Source organism: Triticum dicoccoides, chromosome 3B (genome assembly GCF_002162155.2).
Source record: "Triticum dicoccoides isolate Atlit2015 ecotype Zavitan chromosome 3B, WEW_v2.0, whole genome shotgun sequence".
Taxonomy (NCBI): domain Eukaryota; kingdom Viridiplantae; phylum Streptophyta; class Magnoliopsida; order Poales; family Poaceae; genus Triticum; species Triticum dicoccoides.
This window is the reverse complement of record NC_041385.1, coordinates 289,280,990-289,290,206: the sequence shown is the minus strand read 5'-3', so window position 1 is coordinate 289,290,206 and position 9,217 is coordinate 289,280,990.

The following is a 9,217-nucleotide window of genomic DNA, read 5'->3' as shown; positions in this document are numbered from 1 at the left end:
CTCGTGGGCCCCCTGGACCTCCATCGACCTTAACTCCAACTCTATATATTCACGTTCGGGGAGAAAAAAATCGGAGAGAAAGTTTCATCGCATTTTACGACATGGAGCCTCCGCCAAGCCCTAATCTCTCTCGGGAGGGCTGATCTGGAGTCCATTCGGGGCTCCGGAGAGGGGGCTTCGTCGCCGTCGTCATCATCAACCATCCTCCATCACCAATTTCATGATGCTCACCACCGTGCCTGAGTAATTCCATCGTAGGCTTGCTGGACGGTGATGGGTTGGATGAGATTTACCATGTAATCAAGTTAGTTTTGTTAGGGTTTGATCCCTAGTATCCACTATGTTCTGAGATTGATGTTGCTATGACTTTGCTATGCTTAATGCTTGTCACTAGGGCCCGAGTGCCATGATTTCAGATCTGAACCTATTATGTTTTCATGAATATATGTGTGTTCTTGATCCTATCTTGCAAGTCTATAGTCACCTATTATGTGTTATGATACGACAACCCCGAAGTGATAATAATCGGGATACTTCTCGGTGATAACCGTAGTTTGAGGAGTTCATGTATTCACTATGTGTTAATGCTTTGTTCCGATTCTCTATTAAAAGGAGGCCTTAATACCCCTTAGTTTCCGCTAGGACCCCGCTGCCACGGGAGGGTAGGACAAAAGATGTGATGCAAGTTCTTTTCCATAAGCACGTATGACTATTTACGGAATACATGCCTACATTACATTGATGAACTGGAGCTAGTTCTATATCACCCTATATTATAGCTATTACATGAGGAATCACATTCGACATAATTATCCATCACTGATCCATTGCCTACGAGCTTTTCACATATTGTTCTTCGCTTATTTACTTTTTCGTTGCTACTGTTACAACTACTACAAAACCCAAAAACATTACTTTTGCTACTGTTACCTCTATTATCATACCACCTTTGCTACTAAATACTTTGCTAAAGATACTAAGTTATCCACGTGTGGTTGAATTGACAACTCAACTGCTAATACTCAAGAATATTCTTTGGCTCCCCTTGTGTCGAATCAATAAATTTGGGTTGAATACTTTACCCTCGAAAGCTGTTGCGATCCCCTACACTTGTGGGTTATCAAGACTAATTTCTGGCGCCGTTGCTGGGGAACATAGCTCTATTCTCTAAGTCACTTGGGATTTATATCTGTTGATCACTATGAAGAACTTGAAATACGACAGAACCAAGATTTTACCCTCAACTACGAGGGGAGGTAAGGAACTGCCATCTAGCTCTGCACAAGATTCTCCTTCTGTTATTAGTAAACTTGCGACACCTAAACGTGCTACTGCTATGAATTCTGATATGTCGCATGTTATTGATGATGCCACTTCTGCTGCGCATGATACTTATGATGAAACTACTTCTGTGTGTGATACTACTTTGCCATTAGGTGAATTTCTTGATGAACAACTTGCTAGAGTTAGGGGGAATGAAATTATTGAAGATGCTATTATTGATGATAGTGATGACGAAAATTCTCCCAATGATTATGAATCGCCTATTGTTCCTGAGGGTTATGTTATGAATGAAGAAGCTGCTAGAGCTATCTTTGCTTGCAATGATAGTGTCGGATTTAGGGTTCCGGCATACCCATGAGGTTCGAACACTGGGGTGCGCGCGGAGGTTTCGCCTTCTACCTACCTGTTCCTCGCCGAACCGCTAGGATCTAAACTACGAGAAGAACAACACAAGAGACGCAGGATTTATACTGGTTCAGGCCACCATTGTGGTGTAATACCCTACTCTAGTGTGTGGTGTGGTGGATTGCCTCTCAGGCTGATGATGAACAATACAACGAAGAACAGCCTCATGAGGGTCTGTTCTTGTGGTCTCTCTCTCTTTGCCGGCCGGATGGACCGATCGGTCCCTCTACCCTGTGGGTGGCTAGTCCTATTTATAGGCGAAGGCCCTGGGCCTCTTCCCAAATATTGAGCGGGAAGGGCGCCAACAATTGGCCAATTTGAAGGGGAACATCTAGTACACTTATCCTGACTAAAGTTGGTCCTCGCCTGTCAAAGGCTCTGGTGGTGACACCGACTTGGGATCCACGGTGACCTCCATCCTGCTGTTGGACTGGTCTTGGTCTTGTTGCACCGAAATGGATGCCTTTGCCTGATGCTCTCGCCTGGGCTTGCTCCCCTTGCACCAAAGAGGAAAGAAGGACACTGCGCGGGCTAACGCACGGCTGGCGTCCTTGGTCGTCATGGCTTGCATCATGGGCACCTCGCGAGGTACCCTGCCTTGAACTCTCCGCCTCCTCGTGAGCCGGCCTGACGAGGCCGAGCCTGAGGAAGCTCCTTGCCGTCCGCCCCGCGAGGCTTGGCCCCTCGCGAGGGTCTTGAGCTTGTGCTGATGAAGATGGGCCGTGCTGGGCCCCCTTTGAGCCACGCCGCAGGCCGCAGGCAGGCAAGTCTAGGGACCCCCGTTCCCAGAACGCCGATAGTAGCCCCCGGGCCCAAGACGCACCCGGACTTGGCCAAGCAGAGAGGCGAAAGGGCAAGTGCGAAGTGTCGCGGGCCCTAACAGCTTGCGGCCTTAGGCGCCGCGTGGCGGTTGATTGGACGTGGGCGGCACTGTTCCCCCACGCCTCCTCATTTGGTGCCAGGCTAGGTGGACTTGCAGTTGTACACAGCCACTCCCCTTTCCGTTGCTCGTGTGCCTTCTGTCCTTCCTCCTTTCGAACCCCAGCTTCCACTTCGAAGCCAATCTCAAACCTTTCCTACCCCCCTTCCGTCGCCATGGCTTCGACGAAGAAAGGGAGAGGGAAGGGACCCATGCCTTCGCCTTGCTCGCCGCCGTCGGTGCCGCCGTGGACCGGTCGATCATAGTCAATCGGGAGGGCTTGGACAAGGTCAGTTCGGCCCTGGCCACCATCTTCAATGAATGCGGGAGGACGACGGCCTGGCCCGCGTCTCGGTTCTCCATCGATAGGATAATCACCGAGGTCCCTTATTTCCTCGACGCCCTGTGGACGGGGCTAATTCCCCCCTTTTCGGATTTCTTCAACACCGTGCTCTCCCATTATCAGATCCACATGATGCATCTGGGTCCTGACTCCATTACTCTTCTGTCGGTCTTCGCCTTCATTTGCGAGGCTATGGTTGGCATCATCCCTTCGGTCGCCCTGCTGCGCCACTTCTTCGCTCTGCACCTCGTCGACCCTGCCCAATGCTCGGGATGCACGAGCTTCATCGCTGCACCCGAGATGGCGGCCTTAGGGATTGACTTTGGTCTTCCTCCGCCCGCGCCTGGGTTCCGTGAGCGGTGGCTGTATGTGGACGTGGGGGTGCCCAGCCCCCTGCTGTCGAAGCTGACATCGCCTGATGTCCCCAATCCGGGCTGGGGCCAAGAGACGCTCACAAGCCCCCAGCCCTTCTTCGTCTGGCGTCGCTTCGAGTGCTTGAGATCGCTTGAGGTGACGGCGCCCAAGGTGGTGAAGGAGTTCCTGTTACGCTGGGTCGCCCCTCTCCAGCGCCACTCTCGCCGAATGTGGGCCTTCAACGGGCGCGGGGATCGCATGAGGCGTCAGGAAGAGGACCTAACGCCTGAAGCGTTGAGGAAGGTACTCTTGGTTCTGACTGGGGACCCCAACCCTAGCAGCATCCAGCAAGGGGGAGCTTGTTGTACCTCTGTTCGGGCAGGAGAGACTTCATGAATCAGATGCCTGTTTTCAACGAATGGGGACCGCGCCCCGTCGGCCTCCAGGGGCCTCGCGAGAATCCAGTGATAGTGGCCACCCTTTCAATTGGTCGAGGCGGCTCTTCCTCAGGTGGCGGAGCAGGGAGGCATGAACCTCCGGAGGCCGAGGGTGCCCCTGCCGAGGCGACAGCACTGGGGAGCGCTCAGGAGGGAGCGGCCCATGAGGCCCACGTTGCCGGGGATGAGGGCGGCGAGCAACCGCCTGCCGTGCATAGGGCCAAGGCCTCCGAGGCCCCGGCTGCTTTCCTTGATGGTGCGACCGGCGATGCGCATCAGGCAGACACCCCTGATGCGGGCCGCCCTGGTGCTTCCTCTTTGTCGCAGGCTGACCCCTGCGCTGAACTCTTGGGCCGCTTCTGCATGGACTTTGAGGCCCTCCGGAAGAGAAGGGAGGCCCTGGGCGACGATTACCCTTGTCTCCTGCTGAAGCGCAGAAAGTACTTCGCCATCGATGAGTAAGCCTTCTCCCTCCCTAGCTCCAGATTCTTCTGCTGCCCTTCCTGAACCTTGCTCTGCAGGGCCCTTCCTCCCGAGCTCACGGAGATGACCGAGGAGCCATCCTCCCTGCTTCCGCCTTCGCCACCGCCTCTGGTCGCTCCGAGCAGTGGAGCCCTTGTGGTGAGGTCGATCAAAGAGACGAATCACCCCGAGGCGCAACGCGGCCCCGCGTGCCTCGTGGCCTTCCTTCGCGAGCCTTCACGGGGCCTAGCCAGCCTGCCGTGGGCTTCTCGTCTGGTCGTGGATCGCGATTGGCTGGGGTACTCCCAGCGCTCTTCAGTTGGGGATGGACTGGCCCCAGGCCGGGCTTCTGGCGAGGCGCGCCCGGTCGCTTCAAGGGTGCCAGCCCCCAGCCCCCTGCCCAGAGGGGGAGCGTTGATCAGTGCCCCCTGGCTCTTGCTTGGGGCGGATGACGGCGTGGAAGACGTACTTGAGGGTGCTCGGGAGCGTCGCGCTCTTCGCCAAGGGTTCCTTCGAAGGGCGGCTGACGCGGTGAGCCTGCTTGGTGAAGAGCTTGCCGATGAAGATGCGCGCCTTGAGGCCGAGGGCCTGCGTTTGGTTGCGGAAAGGCGCGAGCTGGAGGCGGCAGTCGCCCTCGCGTGCCGCCAACGCGATCTTGACGATGAGGAGGCCAAGGCATCGCTGGCGGCCTCTCGGGTGTCCCGTTCCCAGGCCGTCGAGGAGGCCCGAGAAGCTGACCAGCGGTGAGAGGCGACGGAAGAGCGGGCACGGGAACTCCTGGCCCGGTGCCGCTCACTAGAAGAGCAGGTGGAGCTGCGCGAGGCGGCCCTCGCGTTGATGAAGGTGACTTCCGGCGACCCAGCGGAGCTCCAGAAGCGTGAGGAAGCGCTGACATTGGAGGCTGCCGAACGCGCTCGTGAGTACGAGCGCCTGGAGACAAGGGAGCGCTCGGTGACACGAGAGGAGAATGATGTTGCTGCACGGGAAACCCGTGTCTTGGAGGAGGTCAGACGCCGGGTGGCAACGGCGCGCTCGGACCTCGAGCGCGAGTTCGAGGAGAGGCTGGCGTCGATCCGGACCGAGGCTGAAGGTAGGACCACCGCCTTGAGGACCAAGCTGGAGGAAGCAACGCGGCAGGGTGATGCCCTGCGGGCCGCACTTGAAGTGGCGCAGGGGGAGTCGACTACTTCTCGCGCCGAGGTGCTCCTTCTTCGCCAACGGCTGGACGAGGCTGAGGCCGTTGCCCGCAAGAATGTGGACGAGATATGCCAGCGATGGCTCCAGGAACATGAGCACGCCCCCATGCTTGCCACGCTTCGGGAGAGAGCCAACGCGGCCTTGGGCAACATCTGCGAGGCGGCCGTTGGCGCGCCGCATGCAACCAACTATGCCAGCAACCTTCAGTTCTTCACCGACATCGTGACGCAGCTGGAGGCGCGGTTGGTCAGGGCCAACAGGTTGGTGGAGGAAAGGAGCCGCGCCCTGCTCGGGCGTGCCTTCTCCCGTGTCTTCAGCCATCTCCAGAACATGGACCCTCACTTCGACTTTGACGCCGCCATCGCCCAGTTCCCCAGGCCGTCCGGGATGACCTGGCGGACTGGGTGGAAGACAATGTGGACGCTCTTGTCAGGGCCTTCGCCTCAGACGATGATGACGCGATCGTGGCCGCCGACGAGGGCGGCATGGTGAGCGGTCCTGACGCCGCCGGCGACTACGCAGAAGGCGATGGCGAGGCCAGCGACGCCAGCAACGGTTCGGGCGGTGCTCCTGAGGATGCATTGGGGGATTTATCCGACTGACCGCGCATTGCTCCTGTTTTCCTACCCTACATGAATAGAACTCAGGCTCTTTGGCCTGCCGATTGTAAGAGCATTTTGTGAGGGGGTGCCCCTCATGTAAAGCTTATGTTTGTTGTACTAGTGGACGCTGTACGGCCCACGTGCCCGCGCCAAGTGGTTGGCTAGGTGAAGAATCGGATGGCTAGTTTTACCTTTGTCCCGTGTGGGTCCTGAGATAATACGTGGGAGGCTGTGGCGTCTAGAATGCCTCTTGATCGAATCCGTAGGATCTGAAGTGAAAAAGCCTCCTGAGAGGATGTGGCGGCGGCAGTCTGAGCTGCACGCAAGCTAGGCCAGACCCGGCTCGCGAGGGGCTCACGAGGGGAGGCAGTTGAGGCGAGGTCACAATCGGAACGTGAGAGATTGCTTGAACGAGACTAAGCACCCCTTCCCCGAACACACGCAAATCTCAAATCCGAATCCAATTTAAATCCAGCGGGGGAAAGCAACAACCAAGGGAAAAGCAACGAAGGCAGAAAAAGGCCGCGTCCGGCACCTAGTCTAGTCTTGGACGTCTTCTCACCAGTGCGGAGCTAAGTGCTGCCACTGGGCGTGGGAGGGAGCCCCCGGGCCTGTGGTCGGCACCCCTAAGACTCCGGGGCATGTACAGCCCCACTCATTATTACGTGAGAGTGGCACGGGGCGGCGAGCTTCACAGGCACTGGGCCTTCTTCACAGATACCGGCCTTGCTTCATATCGCCAGACGAGGGGCCCGCCTTGCGCCACACTCTAGTGCCATCAGTATGACCGGAAACCAGGACGCCGCCGATGGGGTAGAGCGGTCGCCAGCGGTTCCCCCGACGACCACGGGTCCTCCGCCAGGGGCAGGCCCTGAGGCGCCTCCCCAGCGGAGGGCCTACCTCCTGGGAACGCCTTGCTCCGAACGCCGCGGTGGTGATGCCGGATCTCGGCCCCTCCCCTGCAGCCCCCGATGCCCTCCTCCTGAGGGGTAGGAGGCTGCGGGAGCGGGGCAGCTGCTCGCTGCGGCGACCTGCATCTCCTGTGACCCATGATTAGCGTATGCCTGCTCCTGAGGAATTAGCGGTACCCGATAATCGTCGCCTCCAGCATGGCCGGTGGGGCCACCCCGGGACTCCTGGAAGAGCTTAGCTTCTGGTGCCTCGTCCCCCCAGCTTGGGCTGAGGAGCGAGCCTTGTTCGCCCTCGCGCGGGTGCCCTTGGTCCAACATGCGGGGCACGTACTCTTTGGGGGCCGCCACCCCGAAGGCCACGTCATAGTGCTCTGCGTGCCATGCAGCTCTGCTTGATGTGCCAACCTGGGGCTGGTAACGCGGCGGCCCACTGGGGCCGTGGGTTGTGACGAGTCCTTCTTCGCCAGCGGGGAGCGGAGTCAGCGCAACCGCTGGCCCGGTGCCGACGGCTTCATTAGCGCTGGGGTAGCCTTGGAGCCCGCGGGCGTGCGTGGGGCCCCCGCGCGGGCTGCTCTGGGCCTGAGACGGGAGTTGAGTGCAGAAGGGGTGAGCCCCCGAGGCAGCGAAGCCCAGGAGCTCTGCCACCCGCTCTAGCAGCACGTCGCGGCCGCCTTCCATCGGCCTGCACTGCAGCAGCTCTCGGGCCACCGTGAGCGTGGCACTTGAGTTCGCCTGCTCCCGGCGAGTGTATGGCGCCGTGGCCGCGGTGTGGTTGGAGGCTCTTGCTGCCGACCGTGTTTGTCGCGGTGTGAGAGCTGTCGGGGTCTTTCCGCATCGTCCACGGCCCGCAGCACCCTGCGGACCGCGAGCTGCCTGGGGCGTTGGGTTGCCCTGGGCGAGCGGCTCTGCGCCGGCGGGCCAAGCTGTCCAGGGGGCAGGGTTGCCCGCTTGGTCGACGTACATGGTGATGACGATGCGGCGGGACACAAAGTGGCGGGAGGTGGATCCTGGCGCACCCCTACCTGGCGTGCCAAATGTCGGATTTAGGGTTCCGGCAGACCCTTGAGGTTCGAACACTAGGGTGCGCGCGGAGGTTTCGCCTTCTACCTACCTGTTCCTCGCCGAATCGCTAGGATCTAAACTACGAGAAGAACAACACAAGAGACACAAGATTTATACTGGTTCAGGCCATCATTGCCTACTCCAGTGTGTGGTGTGGTGGACTGCCTCTCAGGATGATGATGAACACTACAAGGAAGAACAACCTCGCGAGGGTCTGTTCTTGTGGTCTCTCTCTCTTTGCCGGCCGGATGGATCGATCAGTCCCTCTACCTGTGGGTGGCTAGTCCTATTTATAGGCGAAGGCCCTGGGCCTCTTCCCAAATATTGAGCGGGAAGGGCGCCAACAATTGGCCAATTTGAAGGGGAACATCTAGTACACTTATCCTGACTAAAGTTGGTCCTCGCCTGTCAAAGGCTCTGGTGGTGACGCCGACTTGGACTCCACGGTGACCTCCATCCTGCCGTTGGACTGGTCTTGGTCTTGTTGCACCGAAATGGATGCCTTTGCTTGATGCTCTCGCCTACGCTTGCTCCCCTTGCACCAAAGAGGAAAGAAGGACACTGCGCGGGCTGACGCCCGGCTGGCGCCCTTGGTCGTCATGGCTTGCATCATGGGCACCTCGCGAGGTACCCTGCCTTGAACTCTCCGCCTCCTCGTGAGCCGGCCTGACAAGGCCGAGCCTGAGGAAGATCCTTGTCGTCCGCCCCGCGAGGCTTGGCCCCTCGCGAGGGTCTTGAGCTTGTGCTGATGAAGATGGGCCGTGCTGGGCCCCCTTTGAGCCACGCCGCAGGCCGCAGGCAGGCAAGTCTGGGGACCCCCGTTCCCAGAACGCCGACAGATAGATATGATCTTAAGAAATTATTAGCTAAATGGAAGCAGCAGTCTCTTAATGCTAGAATGAAACCTGACCCTGCTTTTGGTACTTCACCTATCTGTGTTATTGATAAGGATTATGAATTCTCTGTTGATCCTGAGATTATTACTTTAGTTGAATCTGATCCTTTTTATGGCCTTGAATCTGAAACTGTTGTGGCACATCTTACCAAGTTGAATGACATAGCCACCCTGTTTACTCATGATGAGAAGTCTCGCTATTATTATATCCTTAAGATATTTCCGTTCTCATTAAAGGGTGATGCTAAGACTTTGTATAATTCTCTTGCTCCTGGTTGTGTGCGTAGTCCCCAGGATATGATTTATTACTTCTCTGCTAAATATTTCCCTGCTCATAAGAAACAAG